Source organism: Ambystoma mexicanum, chromosome 4q, assembly GCF_040938575.1.
Source record: "Ambystoma mexicanum isolate Mex_15411 chromosome 4q, UKY_AmexF1_1, whole genome shotgun sequence".
Taxonomy (NCBI): Eukaryota; Metazoa; Chordata; class Amphibia; order Caudata; family Ambystomatidae; genus Ambystoma; species Ambystoma mexicanum.
The window spans coordinates 1,291,350,980-1,291,368,700 of record NC_090928.1 but is presented as its reverse complement, the minus strand read 5'-3'; the positions used below and the strand labels follow the sequence as shown (position 1 = coordinate 1,291,368,700).

Here is a 17,721-nt window from a genome sequence, read left to right as displayed (position 1 = left end):
GTCTTTTTCTATATATTTTTTGTTAGTTTGTTATTTTGAGAAGTTTGAGGTGGCATCCCCACCATCACGTCCTCTGAGGTTTTCCCTGATACCCTTCGGTTTGCTTGTCTGGTTGGCTGGAGCCCTCGTGTAAGGATGAGGCGGCATCCCCACCATCACGTCCTCTGAGGTTTTCCCTGATACCCTTCGGTTTGCTTGTCTGGTTGGCTGGAGCCCTCGTGTAAGGATGAGGCAGCATCTTTAAAGCAAGTCCACCCATACATCCCTTTCTGGAGTATACCCTTGGCACGCACCCTTCATTCTGTAATGACTGTGTGGATGGAGCCCTCACCTCGCGGAATTGATATTTGTACCTAGTTAGTTATTTTTTTTTCGTGGTTAGTCGAAGTAGTGATAGGTATCTTTCCGTAGTCGGAAAAAGACAACCCTGTAGTCGAAAATGTTGTCAAAGAGATGAAGGAATTGGCCCGGCGTTGTGTCTTTTATAATATGCTGTCTTTTGTAAGAGTGGGAAGTATAATTACAAGTGAATAGCTAAGTGAGGTGATCGTGGTGAAAGCGAACGAGGTGAATGATTGTGGGGAAGATTAAGACAGTAGGAAGGAGAAAAAAGGGGCTGCTTGGGTTGAAAATATGTGCACCTTCCATGTTTTAGGTCGTTGATTTTTTATATAAAATTGTTAGTTAGAATGGCTTTGGAGTATGAAGACTCCACTGAATCACTTGTTATTAAACTTAGCATATGAAAGTGCCATAAAGATTAGATGGCTGCAGGCACTACAGCAGGGAATGCCTAGCAATGGCTTCTGCATCTCAATAATTGCAAATGGTGAGTGATTAAACATGAAAGGGATGCCCAAGCACCCTGTGACACACCAGTACTAAAAACAGATGCTTTTTCTTTCACTGCATTTCTTTTGGATTCACAGGCTGCCAATCTGTGTGCGGGCAATTGTGGGTTTCCATGCTGGAGGTGTGAAATAAAGCAACAGTTCTACACCTCATTCTTGGGCGGCTGTATTACACTATTTCTGCACATCACATTTCAAGTCATCTCTGTTATTTTAGTCCTGTTCTTTTACACATCCCTTAGCCCCGATCCCTTCACCCAGTCACGGGATCCCACCCCGTGTCGGAACAGGGCGGTGCTGTGTGTAAGGGGGTGATTTATGGGATACCTCTGTGTGTGCATGATATTGTGAGTTCCTTGCAGGAGTTGGGGGTTTGGAGGTGTGGCGGTTGAGTAGGAAAGGCCCTGATTGGGGCGTTACTTCTACGACTGTGGCTATTCGGTTTATGGGGTGTGAGGTGCCGGAGCATGTGTATTTGGGGTTTCAGTGTTTTAGGGTGAAGCCTTATGTTCCAGCCCCTCTTCGGTGCTATAAGTGTCAGGAGTATGGCCATTCCGGGGCGATCTTGTAAGAAGGAGAGTAGGTGTGGTAAGTGTGGTGGTCCCCATGATATCAAAGATTGTGTCTCAGTGTGTATGCCGAAGTGCTTCAACTGTGATATGATATGGCATTTATAACGCGCCTATACACAAGTGTTTCAAGTCGCGACGAGGCAAGGGAGGGAACAGAGGGAAGACAGAGGCAACGATCTTACTAGACCAAGTGACATTGAGATTGTGCAAGTGCGAGGGGGAAGGAGGAGGGGAAGTGCAGTACATAGGATACACAGTAATTTGTAAATAATAAAAAACAATAACGTGATCACGTTGCTTCCTTTAGGGGGTGTGTCGCTCCGGTAGAGGCCGGGAAGGTTTGTGAATACGAACGTGAGCCATAACATCAGTTATGCTGCAGCCGTTCAGAAGGTACGGGCATAGTTGAAGCAAGGGGAGGTGGTGGAGGATACAGACTTTGGGGCATGGGGGTGATTGGTGGGGGTGTCACTATCAGAATGGCGGATTTGTTGTGTTTTATTATTGCAACTATCAATATGACGGCTGAGTGTCAGTCAAAATCAGACAGGTTGCAGGCAGTGGTGAGGGCCGTGAAAATGTATTTGTAGATTGGTAATATCAAGGATAGGGATGTTCATAGGTTGATGAGTGGTGCCGACGTCTCCCGTGAGACTTCAGGGGTCTGAGGTTGTGGCTTTGGAATGCGAGGAGTCTGTTGGCGAATGAGCAGGAGTTGAAGGCGTTGATGAGTGTGGGTGATGTTGATATCGTGTGTGTTCAGGAGATGTGGTTGAGAGAGGGTATTAATTTCCACTTTCTGGGGTATGTGTTGTATAGGAATGATAGAGTGGCGGGTAGTGGGGGAGGGGTCTGAATATGGGTGAAGAATGGTATTCAATGTTTTGTCCTTGAGTTTGCTGGGGAGTTGGAGATGATTGGTGTGAGGTTGTTTGTGGGTGAAGATGGTTCATAGACATAATTTCGAATACAAAATATTCGAAAGTCAAAAAGTCGAAAAAAAAATGTCGAAAAAAAAAATGTCGAATTTTTTTTTAATGACTTTTTTTTCTAAATGGGGGGGGGTTCCCCCCCAACCCCCCTTTTTTTTTATTTTTACCTATTTTTTTCACAGAAACTAGAGCAAAAAAAAAAATATTGAAAAAAAAAAACAATTCAACATTTTTTTTTTCGACATTTGTGATTCGACTTTTTTTACTTTCGAAATTATGTTTTCGAAATTATGACTGGACACCGGTGAAGATGTGTTGGTTGTTTTGAATTTTTATAATCCGTGTAGGTCTCTTGATGTGGGGGCATTGTAGCGTGCCTTTGGGCAGAGCGGCAGATATGTTTTTTGTGGTGACTTTAATTGTCACAATATGCTGTGGAATAGTCCTGTGACAGATATTAAAGGGGCTCGTCTCGAGGTGATTGGCTAATGATTGCGGGCTTGTTTTATTGAACTCGCCGGGGCATACCAGGCCTGATGTTCATACGGGTATGGGGTCTTGCCTGGATATCGGCTTCTTTGGTCTCTCAGTGTGTGTGGAAACTGAGGACACATGGGGAGTGATCATGGGACTATATCTGTAGAAGTAGACATTAGGGTGGTGAAGTCGACAAGTCCTGTTCCGAGGGGTTGTAACTTCTGCTATTTGGATTGGGTGAAGTTTGGGGAGTGGTGTAGCAGGTTGATGGGTGTGATGGGGATGGGTGGTGCCCAGGGATTGGGGGTGTCGACTTCTGGAGATGAGTTGGATTTGGCTCTGGTAGACATCTTTCCGAGTGTTGTGATGGACATGGTCCCGGGTCGAGGTAAGCTCTTACGGAAACCTGAAGTCCCGTGGTGGTTGTTCAGGATAGGAAGAGGAAGCTGCGGAAAGCCATGCGTTCTAGAGCGATGGCACATATCAACAGGTATAAAAAGGCTAGGGCACTAGTGCAGAGGGTGATTCGGTGGCATAAGCGGGTGTATTGGAGGAACTTTTGTAGTACTCTTCTCTGGTGATACTTGTTTGTTGAAGGTGTGGGTGAGGTTTCGCGTATGTCCGGGCATGCGAGATGCGGATCTCGGATTCCGGTGATTACTGTTAAGGGGTGTGATATGGTGGTAAAGCGGAGGCACTAGGTAAGTATTTTGCAGGTGTGCACAGCACAGAAAATTATTCTCTGGTGTCCAGGAAGAAAATGTCTTGAGTTTATGGCTGTAAATCAGGGTGTGCTGAATGCTGTGGAAAATTGGACGCCTAGTATGGCTATGCCCTTCACTTTGAGTGAGATGCAGGCTGTGCTGAGGGGGCAACAGGATTCTAGTCCAGGTGAGGATGGGGTGCGTTATGTTTATTTGCAGCATTTGCCAGATGTTTGTTTGCTGGAGGTGTTGCGGCTGTTTAATGTAATGTGGGGTAGCGGTACATTGCCTAGTGGGTGGAAGAGGGATGTCATCCTGCCGATTCTGAAATTGGGGAAGCCGGCTGGCTTGTGTGGGTCCCATCAGCCCATTGTGTTGACTTCTATTTTGTGTAAGGTGATGGAAAAAATGGTGTGTGGTCATTTGGTGCCCTTTTTCGAGTCAGAGCAGTGGCTGAGTGTTATCAGCACAGGTTTTGTAAATTTCAATCAGTGATGGATGCTGCGGTAGCGTCAGCGACAGATGTGGAGGAGGCCATGCCCTGTCTGGAGATGGTGGGGGCGATCTTTGTCGATATGGAGAAGGCATACGATATGGTGTGGAGGGATGGGTTGCTGTTTGTCTTGCGAGAGAAAGGTGTTAAGGGGAAGAGGTTTTCTTGGATTAATATTTTCTGGGGAATAGGATGCTTCGGGTGCACGTTGGGGATGTGTTGTCCCGGGAGTTTCTGATGGAAAAGGGGACACCGCAGGGTAGTGTTGTCAGCTCTATTTTGTTTATTGTGGCGATGGATGGCCTTATAGAGAAGGTTCAGGAGTGTGGCTGTCAAGTAGGATTTTATGCAGATGATGGAGTGATTTGGGTTAGGGGTAAGGTAGGTGGAGTGATTCAAAGAAGGTTGCAGGAGGCTTTCGAATTGATGGAAGCGTGGTGTCAGAATTGGGGTTTTCCAGTGGCCTCCTCCAAAACGGTGTGTATGCTGTTTAATAGGCGACATAGTGGTGTCGGTTTGGATCTTAAGTTGAGCGGGGCTGTGTTGGTACGGGTGTCGGAATTCCGGTATCTTGGATGAGCGCCTGTGTTGGAAGTTACAAGTGGAGAGGACGGTGGCAAAGTAAAAAAGGCGACTTCATTTGTTGAAGGCGGTCTCGGGTCAGGGGTGGTGGGCAGAGGAGTATGGGGATCTTGTATGGTGTTTCAGGAGTGTGCTGGTGTTTGGAGTTCAGCTGCAGAGCGGTTATAGTCAGGCTCAGCTGGGTGCGTTGGATGGTTTCCAGGCAAGGGCGATGAGGATTGCGACTGGGAAGGTTCGGTCATCCCGCACGGAGGCTGTGCAAGTGTTGACAAGGATGTTGCCATTGGATTTGAGAAGGGAGGAGCTGAGTGCTAGGTATTGGTTGAGGTGCAGGTTCCTCAGTGTGAGTCATCCTGTGAAGAAGTGTCTGGTGGTTGATTGATTGCATGCCTATGAGTGGGAGCTGGGCGAGGAAAGGGGGTTCTTTTGGGTTCCATGCAGACAGGTTGATGAAACGATGGGGGTGGAGGAGTTGTGTATGATGGAAGATGTGGATAGGGTGGTGGTGCCTGTTTGGACACAGCATGATCCAATTATCTGTTTGGATTTGGCGTAAGTGGTGGTCAAGAAGAGTGATGATCTGGGGTGACTAAGAGATTGCCGGTGCAGCATGTGGGAGTGGAGGGGGAGTTGGCGCTCAGGTATATATGGATGGTTCCAGGCATCCGGAGAGGAACAGAGCTGGTATGGCCTGCTATTATTTGGCGGATGAGGAGTTTTGGGGGGCTAGGTTGTGGGATGATGTGTCCGTCTGCATGGCGGACTTCATGGCTGTTAATATGGCAGTACTGCGGATTATGGGGCAGCAGTTGGCTAGGATGGTAGTGCTTGTGGATTTGATGAGTGCGATGTTGGCTATCAAGGAAGGGAATTGTGTTAGGGTGGATATGGTTATGCTCATTAGACAGTGTTAGAGGAGTGTGTTGTGGGTGGTATCGTGGTGGAGTTGGCCTGGGTCCCCAGTAATTGTGGGGTTTTGGGTAACAAATTGGTGGCCAGGGCTGCATATGGGGGAGGTGGGTGTAGAAGGCCCATTGAGTGTGGCTGAGATACAAGTGATGGTGCGTGGCAGGATTAAGGATATGTGGCAAGATCGGCGGGATAGGAGTTCGAAGGGGTGGCAGTTGTATGTAGTGTGTGGGGAGGTGCGGGAGTTTGAGGGGGTGTTGAGTTGGCACATAGGGAGGAAACTATTTTGAATCATCTTCGGGTGGGTAATGCAGGGTTGGCATGGTGGAAAAGTATGATGGGTAGAGTTGCCTCAGCGCTGTGTGAGGCTTGTGGTTGCCCAGAGACGGTGACTCACTATATGTTGGATTGTGTGAGGTTTCATGTACAGAGGGAATTGCTCAGAGTTAGGATGAGTAGCATTGGGGCGGTTGTACCGGGGTTAACTGATTTGTTCTGTTGGAAAAGAAGGGTGGAGGATAAGCAGTGTAGGTTCCTGCTTCAGTTTGAGCGGGAGACTGGGAAGTGGGAAGAGATCTAGTGAGGATGGTTGGCTGATTGGTGCATATTTTGGCAAACATCATCTAGTTAGATGGAATTAGACGGCTCTGGGTTTCTGGTGTCACCCCACCCGAGTATGTTCTTCCCATTTACACCACTCCCCGAGTCCATTCTAACTTCTTGGGTCCAATTGCAAAGAAATGATCAGAACTATGGTGGCTTTCTCAGGCCACCGAGGCGTTAAAGGGGAACCAAGCAGCCCATAGTGACATAATCCACAGAGAGGTCTGGGAGGATCAGAGAGCGTTGCAGGTCTTCAGGCGTGAGGACGAGTTCATCTCTGGTGAGGGATAGGGTTTTACACAATTATGTGCCTACGTGAGCACCTACGCATTTTTCCATAAAACATAAATACACCTGTACAGGGAAGCCCCCCACCTCTGCACAGATGTATAATTAAGCCCCCTGCAATCTACACCTGTGTAGCCCCCACCATTTCAGTAGAACTATATTGTGAAGCCACACATCTGCATAGAGAACCCCCTCCCTCTATACACCTCACCCCACTTCAGCACACCTCTAGAGAATCCCTAAATTTGTATAGATGTATGCAGAACTCCCACCTCCTCCCTACACCAGTATAGCTCCACCCACGTCATCAGACCTCTACAAATAATCACTACTTTTGTATAGATGTATGCAGAAATCACACCTCCTCTCTACTACTGTTTAGCTCCTCCACTTCAGCACATCTCTAGAGAATCCCTCCATTTGTACAGATGTGTAGTAGAACTCCCACCTCCTCTCTACACCTGTATAGCTCCCCCCCACTTCATCACACCTCTATAAATAATCACCACTTTTGTATAGATGTATGCAGAACTCCTACCTCCTCACTACACCTATATACCCGCCACCTCATCACACCTCTATAGAGAACCCTACATTTGTAAAGATGTATGAACAACTCCCAGCTCCTCCCTACACCTGTATACCCCCACTTCATCACACCTGTATAGCGAATCCCTACTTTTGATAAGATGTATGCAGAACTCCCACCTCCTCTCGCCACCTGTAGAGCTACCCCCACTTCATCACACCTCTATAGCGAATCCCTACTTTTGATAAGATGTATGCAGAACTCCCACCTCCTCTCCACACCTGTGTACCCCCACCACTTCAGCACATCTCTGTAGTGCAGCCACACACCTGTATGGAGAAGCATCTACCTCCTGTACACCTGTATAGCTCCCCCACTAAGCAACTCCCTAGAAGCCACACTGGCCTCCCATTCCTTCCTTACCCTACTAGGAGACTTCAACATATGGTTTGCCGCCCCCGACACCCCTATAACACGACCGCTATTAGGTAATCTGGAAGCCCTCAACCTGACCCAATAGGTGCCATCCACACAGCAGGACATACCCATGAAGCTAGCTTTAGCTCCAATGACCTCATCTCCACTCTGCCCCCTCGACCACTCATATGAGACCCTGCAGCCATCTTCTTCCGTTTCCTGTCGCCAACTTTTCCTTTACGAACGATAAACACTGGACCACCATTTCACGTCCCGCTCTGGAATAAGGTTATATTAACACTTGCTCACCACCCTCACCTCCCACCCAACTGAAGGAAGACCACCGTCCATCGACTTCTTCGACACATAGCTCTCCAAGCCCTACTTCCACTCACCCCCTCAAGACCTACCCACCCTCCTCCTCAAATCTCTCAAAACACAAAATCCCTCCCACAAGGGTAGATGGCAGATTAACCCAGCCCCTCGCCCTTCCCCAAATGAATTAGCCTACACCCATCAACACCACATCTACGAAGCTGAAATCCGTAAGGCCCCAAAGAATAGAATCTCCAACTCCGGTAACAATAGCAAGAAACTACACCAGATCATCACAGAATTCATGCCCCACTGCACTTTTATTTTATTTTATTTTATTTTAGTATTTGTATAGCGCGCTGCAACCCATGGGCCTAGACGCGCTGAGGATATGTATGCAGGCTTGCTTAAGGGTTACAAGATAGCGGCCCAGTACAATGAATAAAACAGTTACATCGATTACAGAAGGTTACAATTCGGGTGCAGTAAGCAGAGACAGCCATAAACTGGGCGATGGGGGGAGGCAAGTCAGGCAAAAAGCTCAGTCTTCAAGGCTTTACGGAAGGTTGTGTGTGATTCGATGATCCTGAGTTGGGCAGGGAGGGTGTTCCAGTGAGTTAGAACTTCTCCCCCATACACGTCTTCCAATCCCTCTGCAACGCCCTCTCCGACCATTTTCAAAACACCACACAAGAAAGAACACACACCATCAACACAAAACTGGCAGCACTACCATCCCATATTCCCACTCCCTCTAACCTAACAAACCCACCAACCGGCCCACCCCGCCAATTGTCCTCTCCTCTTTCTCTCCCATCTCCAGACCTGAATTCCTCAAACTACTGACTGACAGCCATCCATCCGGATCCCCGAGTTACCAATGCCCCACCCTCCACCCTCCTCAAAGTAATCTTCACATCAACCTATGCAGGCAGCATCACCAGATCCATCCTCAATGCCTCGCTCATCTCAGGCATTTTCCCTGCACCCCCGCCTCTTCTCTACACCTGTATAGCTCCTCCCACTTCAGCACACCTCTATAGATATATGGATAATTTCTATATGTGTAAAGATGTAAGCACAACTCCCACCTCCTCTCTGCACCCGTATAGCCCCCCACTTCATCACACCTCTATAGAGAATTCATACATGTGTAAAGATGTATGCAGAACTCCCACCTCCTCTCTGCACCGGTATAGCCCCCCCCCACACTTCATCACACCTCGATAGAGAATGACTCCCACCTCCTCTCTGCACCTGTATAGCCCCCCCACACTTCACCTCCTCTCTGCACCTGTATAGCCCCCCCCCACACTTCATCACACCTCGATAGAGAATTTCTACAAGTGTAAAGATGTATGCAGAACTCCCACCTCCTCTCTGCACCTGTATAGCCCCCCCACACTTCATCACACCTCGATAGAGAATTTCTACAAGTGTAAAGATGTATGCAGAACTCCCACCTCCTCTCTGCACCTGTATAGCCCCCCCACACTTCATCACACCTCGATAGAGAATTTCTACAAGTGTAAAGATGTATGCAGAACTCCCACCTCCTCTCTGCACCTGTATAGCCCCCCCACACTTCATCACACCTCGATAGAGAATTTCTACATGTGTAAAGATGTATGCAGAACTCCCACCTCCTCTCTGCACCTGTATAGCCCCCCCACACTTCATCACACCTCGATAGAGAATTTCTACATGTGTAAAGATGTATGCAGAACTCCCACCTCCTCTCTGCACCTGTATAGCCCCCCCCACACTTCATCACACCTCGATAGAGAATGACTCCCACCTCCTCTCTGCACCTGTATAGCCCCCCCACACTTCATCACACCTCGATAGAGAATTTCTACAAGTGTAAAGATGTATGCAGAACTCCCACCTCCTCTCTGCACCTGTATAGCCCCCCCACACTTCATCACACCTCGATAGAGAATTTCTACATGTGTAAAGATGTATGCAGAACTCCCACCTCCTCTCTGCACCTGTATAGCCCCCCACACTTCATCACACCTCGATAGAGAATGACTCCCACCTCCTCTCTGCACATGTATAGCCCCACCCCACACTTCATCACACCTCGATAGAGAATTTCTACATGTGTAAAGATGTATGCAGAACTCCCACCTCCTCTCTGCGCCTGTATAGCCCCCCCCTTCAGTATAAGTCTATGGTGAAGCCAGCATCTGTATAGAGAACCCCCTACTCCATATTGAATCCTGCTGCTGGGGGGTTCTGTGTATAAGCCCCATTACTAGGCAGTTGTCCCTCACTTAAAAGTTCACGTTGGGCTAAATAGTGGTGGAAATGTATCTTGTGCAGTATAATCTGCCATTCAAATGGATGAGATGCTAGGGTGTAGCGCTTTGAAACACATTGTGTATAGGCGCTATATAAATAAACTATCATATATGATGAGATCATGCAGCCCTTGCTCAGCTCACCCCCACCAGGCAAAGGTTATCCTGTTGTGCCTCCGCCCTGCTCCCTACCTGGGGTCGGGGGTCAGAGGTGCAATCACCGCCCCGCCTCCTGTCTGCCCCTCGGTGACCATTGTAGCAGTGCAGCCGGTAAACAATGCCCCACCCCCACAGCTCCCCGGCCGGTGCTGCCTCTGCCTGCGCTGACCCGGAAGTACAGTCGCGTGCTTCCGCCGCCGTCACTGCATGGAGGACAGCAGGCAATCCTCTCTCAGAGGCTAATCCCACATTCTTTGTTCACCCGGCGGCGGACACGACAGCCCCAAAAACAGCACTGTCTGCCTGAAGGCCCGACGTCAGGGCCTTTCCACTCTTTCAGTTGAAATGGGCCGCCGCCTCCTATTCCTGCCCCACCTCCACTATGACAAAGAAGGGTTATTTAGTGGTGGTAATTTATTTTAGGTTTCAGTGCACCTCTGCCCACCTTCCTCTGTGCCTATGCAGAGGGCACTTCCTGGTTCCTTGCCACAGAATGATTCTGCAAGGTGGTTCTCATCGCATTGCCAAAGGAACCATCATTCTTCACAAACTAAAGGCAATGGGCCTCATTACACGGAAGGCGGACCTTGGTCCATGCCAGTAAAATACCGGCACCGCCTTGGTGGAAAGGGGAATTACCGCCCTATTCCAAGGTTGGCAGGGCAGTAATTCCCCCTTCCACCACTGCCCTTTCCCATTTTTGCCCCATAGGGCATAATGGGAATGGGGAAGGTGCTAATTACGGCACCGCAAATTTGCGGTGCCGTAATTAGCACCAAGGTCCCTTAGCGGGTTGGTTTTTAACGCCTGCAAAAAGCAGGCGTTAAAGCACCAACCCGCTAAGGGACCTCGTAGTAAGGCGGTAATGGTTAACGGTCACCGTTACCATTAACGGTGACCGTTAACCATTACCGCCTTCCGTGTAATGAGGCCCAATGTGTACGTGCTGGCCAAAGAAAGAAATCTTTAAAATCTGATAATTTATCACAGACATGTTTTGCCCTGCAGTGTGGAGCAGTGAATATGCTTGGAGATGAATGCAGTTCAAGGTGGGGCTCTTGCTATGCATCCTCAATGATAAAACCAGGGACATCACTGTGAGCGCATTTTTCATTAGGACGCATCGCCATTATAGTCTGTGCACCGCTAAACTGACTGACGGGTTCTCCCAGGGGTAGGCATGCCCCCTCCTTGACTCCCCCAAACATACTTTTGAAATGGTCTCCCATGCATATTCAATCGGTCCTGCCTAAGTGCAATTGAGGGTGAACAATTGTATTGTCAAGGTTGTGAAGGTGCAAGGACAATTAGCATTTTTCGCACCAGGAAATACTTCATATATTTCAATGTGCTGCAAGATATATTCATGTAGAGCCAAGCAACTCCCAGCAGCTGTGATGGGATTGGAGGAGAATTGCAAATTCCATTAAAAGGGTAGTTCGGTCAGAAATGTTATTGGGCCAATGGATCGGGCATGTATCTCAGAGAATACATAGATAGTTCTTAAATACATTTCCAATGCAACTTACCCAAGTTTTTCTCACTTTAACACATATTTTATTTATTGCGCGCCTATACACAAGTATTTCACCTACACAGATGTGAAAACGACTGCTCGGGTACCGCCATCTTGTGCCATTCTTATCCGTTGATCTACCGCCCTAAATTCAAAGGCCCTCGCGGCACTGATTAGGTTCGCCCGCCCCGAACGCTGACATCACTAGACGCTCAGGATGAGCTCCACCTTTTTCAATGACGTTAGTGGCGAGCGTAGCCAAACGTACCCTGTCATCACCAACTTCATGACGTTATCTAACGCAGAACCAGGAACTTAAACACACACATCCACAACATGCACAAAACATTTGTTTCTTTTCACAAAAATGATAGAAACATTTATTTTGAAGAAAACAGCAATAGTCTGTAGTGTAACAAGTCATTTTTATTTTGACACAACGATCAAAATAGTTAATTAAGTCCATGGAAAATTGGTTAACTTTTTCAAACACAGTTCATAGCTAGCGAACTTCACATGGTTCCCATTTTTGGTGTAACTGTGAACAGTGAACTTCTTTTTTTTTTAAAAATTTGTTTTTATTGAGTTTTCAAAATAAACATTCACATGAACAAGGAAGTACAGAATAAGATTATCGTTTGGAATAACAACGAGTACCTGTTCAGGTCAAGTTCTTCCTATTGTTTGGAAGGTACAACTAAAGAGCATACATGATCAGAAGAACGTAGAGAGACCAACAATATAAACAACTATGTCCTCCCTTTTCCCCCAACAAGTTTAGAATTGATACCCCCTCCCCCCGGGAATGGAAGACTGGTCATTTGGAGATTTTTTGGCGTCGTGGTCAAGGTGTAAGTTGTGGATCAGGGTTAGGTCAATGGAGGTCAGTTATGGGCACTCCCATGAAGAGGGTGTAGTTGTGTGCCTGAGGTGGCTTCGTCTAGCGGTGTGGGGGAAGATGTATGGTAGAATGTTGGGAGGTTAGGCCCTGGAAGGGGGGGTGCTCCGGTCCGGCCCTCTTCAGGGCAGAGACCCATCTTCGGTCTGGGTTGGTTCTGCAGTGGATGTATATGCGCTCAGAAAGTCGGACCATAACAGTTCACATTGTGACGCTCTACCATGGAGTGATGCAGTTATCTTTTCCATCGTGCAGAGATTTAGGGCGACATTGATCCATTCTTTCTTATTTGGGGTCAACAATGATTTCCATTTGGTCGCTATTAGTGCCCTTGCCGCAAGTAATAGGTGGGGGACTATTCCTTGGACCTTCGTCCATTCGCCGTCCTCCGCCTCAAGACTAAACAACACCAGTTGCGGGGTCAGAGTTCTCTGGATCCCATTCGTGTGCCTTATCCAGCCAAGCACCTCATCCCAAAAAATCTGGACCTTAGGGCAGTCCCACCACATATGCCAATAATCAGCTATTTGACCACATTCAAGCCAGCAGTGCGGTGATGATGATTGATACATCTTTGACAGTCTATGTGGATCGTATTGCCAGCGGTGGAGGAGTTTGATGGAGTGTAGTTTGTATTGGCTTGATATTGAGATGCGTGTGGCCATGGTGCACATTTTGTCCCACAGTTCGTCTACAATTTCAATCTCCATATCATTTTCCCACCGTGTTCGGAGAGTGTGTGTCGACCCAATACCGCCCTCCAACAGCAACTTATACATTATAGAGATCAATCCCTTCCTATCAGTTTTGGAATCTAGCATTTTTTCAAATGGGGTGAGTTCTCTGCTCAATTTATCCTTCCACATTGCTCTCGTCAGGACTCCTTTGATTTGGAGGTAGTGAAAAGCGGAAAGAGTTCCTATGTTTAAGGTCTCCGTTAGGGCTGGCAAGGTAATGAAGGAGTCGGTGCGTACACGTTGGCCTACCCGCTCAAGTCCCGCCTCGTACCAGGTCTGGAATCTTTCTACGTTGGGGATATGGTTGTTAATACCTGGTGACCATAAATGGCTTAGTGGGGATGGCCACGTCGTAATGCGTGTCATTTCTGTTCCCTCTCTCCAGATTTCCCACAGGGCTGCAAATAGTGGGTGGTCTCTCGTTCTTCTCATCACCCATTTCCGTGGGCCCACATCCATTCTCCAAGTGTTGCAGGCGCTAGATAGTGGTTGTCCATTGCTACCCATTGTGGTTCACTGTAGTTGCGTAGGTGTGGGACAAGTAGACGGAGCTGGGCGGCTGCATGGTATTTTCTCAAGTCAGGTAGTCCTACCCCTCCCTTATCTTTGGGCAGTGTGAGGGTGGTATATGCCATTCGGGGCTTCTTTCCTTGCCAGAGAAATTTTAGAATTTCCCTCTTGATGTCTATGAAGTACCGCTGTGGGATCCGGATTGGGAGCATCTGGAATGGGTAAAGGAACCTCGGGAGGCAAGTCATTTTTATCGCATTGAGCCTGCCCAACCACGAAATCGTGAGTTTATCCCACCTGGCGAGGTCTGATCGGAGTTTCGTTAGGAGCTGGGGAAAATTTGCTTCGTAGAGAGAGTCAATATTTTTGGTGATTCGTATTCCTAGGTATTGTAATGTGTGGTGTTCGATCGTTAGCCCCAGGGAGGAGTATTTTACCACATTCGTAGTTGGGTCACCTTGTAGGGGGAAGAGGACAGACTTGGCACGGTTGATCTTGAACCCTGACAGGCGGCCGTATTCCTCGAGTAGGAAGATGGCTTGAGGGATGGAGGTCTCTGGGTTGACTACGTGTAGTAGTATGTCGTCAGCATATAGCGCTAACTTGTACTCTACGCCTCCCAAACGTATGCCCTCTACACCAAGGTCTTTTCTGATTTTGCATGCCACTGGTTCCAGCGATAGGGCGAACAAAATGGCTGAGAGGGGGCATCCCTGCCTGGTACCACGCGTTAATCGGAACCACCTAGAATATTCTCCATTCACATGGACCGATGCCGAGGGAGCTGAATAAATTGCTTGTATTCCCTTTCTCAAGTTGGGGCCGAGTCCTATTTTCTGAAGGACCTTTATTAGGAAGTCCCACTCTACCCTATCGAACGCCTTTTCCGCGTCAATAGAAAGCAGTGCAGGGTTGGTGGGTAGAGTATGGGAGGTGTGTAACAAGTGGAGGGTTTTGCGCATAGTGTCTGCGCATTGACGGCCTAATATGAATCCTACTTGGTCAGCGTGAATGAGACGGGGGAGGAACGATTCGATCCTAGCGGCTAAGACCCTGGCGTATATTTTCGCGTCCAAGTTTAGTAGGGAAATAGGGCGATATGAACCACATCTCGCGGGGTCTCTCCCTTCTTTTGGAATGACCACAATGATCGCCTTCGTAAATGAATCGGGGGGTTTCCCTGTCTCCAAGATCTGATTGAAGAGATCGGTGAGGAAGGGAGTGAGTTGCGTTGCGAATGTTTTATAAAATCCTGCCGAATACCCATCCTCCCCCGGGGATTTACCTGTTGTAAGTCTCTTTATGGCTTCATGGATCTCCTCACTCGTTGTGGGGCTGTCAAGGGATTCCGCCTCTGTGACTGTAATTTTGGGCATGTCAATATCGTTTAAATATGTTTGGATACCTGGTGTGTCGGGTTCTCCGTCGGGGGTATATAAGGCTTCAAAGAAATCAGCAAATTTTTCAGGGATGGTGGTTTGGGCCCCTTCCGGGGTGTTTTCTGAATCAGATAGTTTGTGAACCCTTCTGTCGGCTTGCTGCGCCCGTAGTCTGGCTGCCAATAACGCGTCCGCTTTGTCCCCTTTCTCGTAAAACTTCTGCTTCAAGAGGAGAAGTTTGCGGACTATTAGGTCATGTTCTAGGAGACGGAGTTCCTCCCTTTTTTTCCTGGCTTCTAAGACCTGTTCAGAGTCAGTAACCCCACTTTTGATTGTTCCCGTCTCTAGTTGGGTAATTTCCCTGCAGAGTCTGTTTTCAATCAAAGCTCTCTCCCTTTTTTTACTGGCCCCTTCTCTCATTAAGACCCCTCTCCATGTGGCTTTGGCCGCCTCCCAGACACCCTGTTTGGAGACCTCACCATTATCGTTCAGTTGGAAGTAGTCCTCAATTGCGGTTTGCATTTCTTGTTTAAAAACTGCATCTTTCCAGAGCGATTCATTACACCGCCATCTACCCCTCCCTATTGGGAGGGAGCCGCATACCAAATCGGCTTGTACCATATCGTGGTCTGACCATTAGATTGTAACGATATCTGAGCAGGAGGCTGTATCACATAGATCTCTCGAGGAGAAGAGGTAATCAATGCGGGTGTGTGTGTTGTGTGGGGCTGAAAAGAAGGTCTGTGGGGTGCATACAACGCCACACGTCCATCAAGCCATACAATTCCATCATCCTATTAAATTGGGTCTAGTCCCCAGTGGGTTTGTCCCTTGTTTGCGGATTGCCGGGGTGCCAATCCATATCGGGGTCCGCCCAAATGTTGAAGTCCCCGCCTAGTATTACATGGCCGGTCGCTTCTAGCATGATTTTGGGTATTGTTTTGGAGAGGTATCGGATCTGACCTACATTTGGGGAGTAAATTGTGGCCACCGTGATAGCTAGTTTACCTATGGTACCTGTGACAAGTAGCGCTCGGCCCTCTACGTCCGCCCACACCTTTGTGACCATCAGGTTTATTCCTTTTCTGACCAGGATCCCCACCCCACCTTTGCGCAGTGGGCCCGATCCCCAGAACTCCAGCCCTGTTCGCTTCCCCAAGATTACTCTTTCTTCGCCTCTCACATATTTAGTCTCCTGTAGGAGAAGGATATCAAATCTCGACCTCCGGAACTCTCTATAGACAAGGGACCTTTTCGTGGGCGAGTTCAGGCCTTTCACATTCAATGTGCCCACCCTCATGGTGCCCTTGGAGCATGCCTCAGCCGTCATCACAACGGTGGTGTCTTAAGGACGCCCTGACCTTTCCATTGTTTCCCCATGATGACCGGGGGACCACAAGCCCATCTCCCCATATGAGCTATTCATCCAAATCGCTGACGCGAAGTCAGCCTCCATTCCCTTTCCCCTTCCTTCCCTCTCCCTCCCCCTGTGTGTTCGGTGGCGTTCGATTGAGCCGAGTTGAAAGCACTGGCTCATAACCGAACCACCAGTGGAGACCGTTACTTCACAGTCCCCTTGCAGTATATACATCAATATAAGCTTTAGAGCCCCCTGGGACCCCCCCCTCCAGGTGTACATGTTAACTGTGCGCAGGTAGGGTCGAGACACCCTACATGTGAGATGTCCTTCAATCTTATTTTCTCGGCATGTAAATTAGCTGAGTAGAGCTGCAAGGAGATATGGTCAACTCAATCCTTCTGGTGAGCCATTTCCTCTACGGTATCTTCTTGAGCCTTTAACTTTCCTCCTCTTCAGGCCTTGTATTCGCCATTCCCTGTCTTCGCGGGGTGCATGATCGGTCGATTCTTCTTGAGATTGGTGACCTAATAGGTCAAGGATGCAGGCCTTAATTTCTCTCTCCGAGTTCAGTCTGATTCTCGATCCTTCGTGATCGAAGGAGAGGGAGAAGGGGTATCCCCATCTGTATCTTATGTCACGAGATTTAAGCCATGTGGTAAGTGGTTTGCACATTTTCCTCAATGCGAGGGTTAAAGAGGAGAGATCCTGATAGATCGTTATTTGTGCTCCGCTCAGGGTGATGGTGCATCCGCTCCTCGCCTTTTCTAGTACCCTCGATCTATCCTGGTAATGGTGGAATCGGGCGAGGACGGACCGGGGTCCCCCGGGTGGCCCCCCCGCCCTGTGGATGCGTTCCGTTTTGGGTTCATCAATATTGTCGTCAGCAACGAGGAGCTTTATGATATCATGTAGGGTCGTTTTCAGGTCCTCTTCAGTTTCCCCCTCTTTTTCTGGGATGCCGAAAAATCGCAAGTTATTTCTTCTTTCCCGATTCTCCAAATCATCCATCTTCAACTTGCACTCTTGTTCCCTCTTCTCTAGCTCGCTTATCCTTAGAGTCAGCTGGGTTTCAAGAGTATCAATTGAGGCCTGGTTATTTTCTATCCCTTCGACCCTGTCCTCAATGTTGTCAATCCGCTGTGTAAGTTTATCAATTTCGTTGCCGCTGTGTCCCCATCTGGGGT

General features: G+C 48.3%; 1 protein-coding gene across 1 annotated transcript in view; it reads right to left on the bottom strand.

The window, feature by feature from the left end:
- The window catches only part of LOC138467383 (zinc finger protein 91-like), a 257,857-nt gene extending 247,540 nt beyond the window's left edge, over positions 1 to 10,317 (bottom strand). The window contains exon 1 of the mRNA XM_069607338.1: positions 10,171 to 10,317. The gene's annotated coding sequence lies outside the window, so the exon portion shown is untranslated. The remainder of the gene's footprint in view (positions 1 to 10,170) is intronic.
- Between the last annotated feature and the right edge of the window lie 7,404 nt (positions 10,318 to 17,721).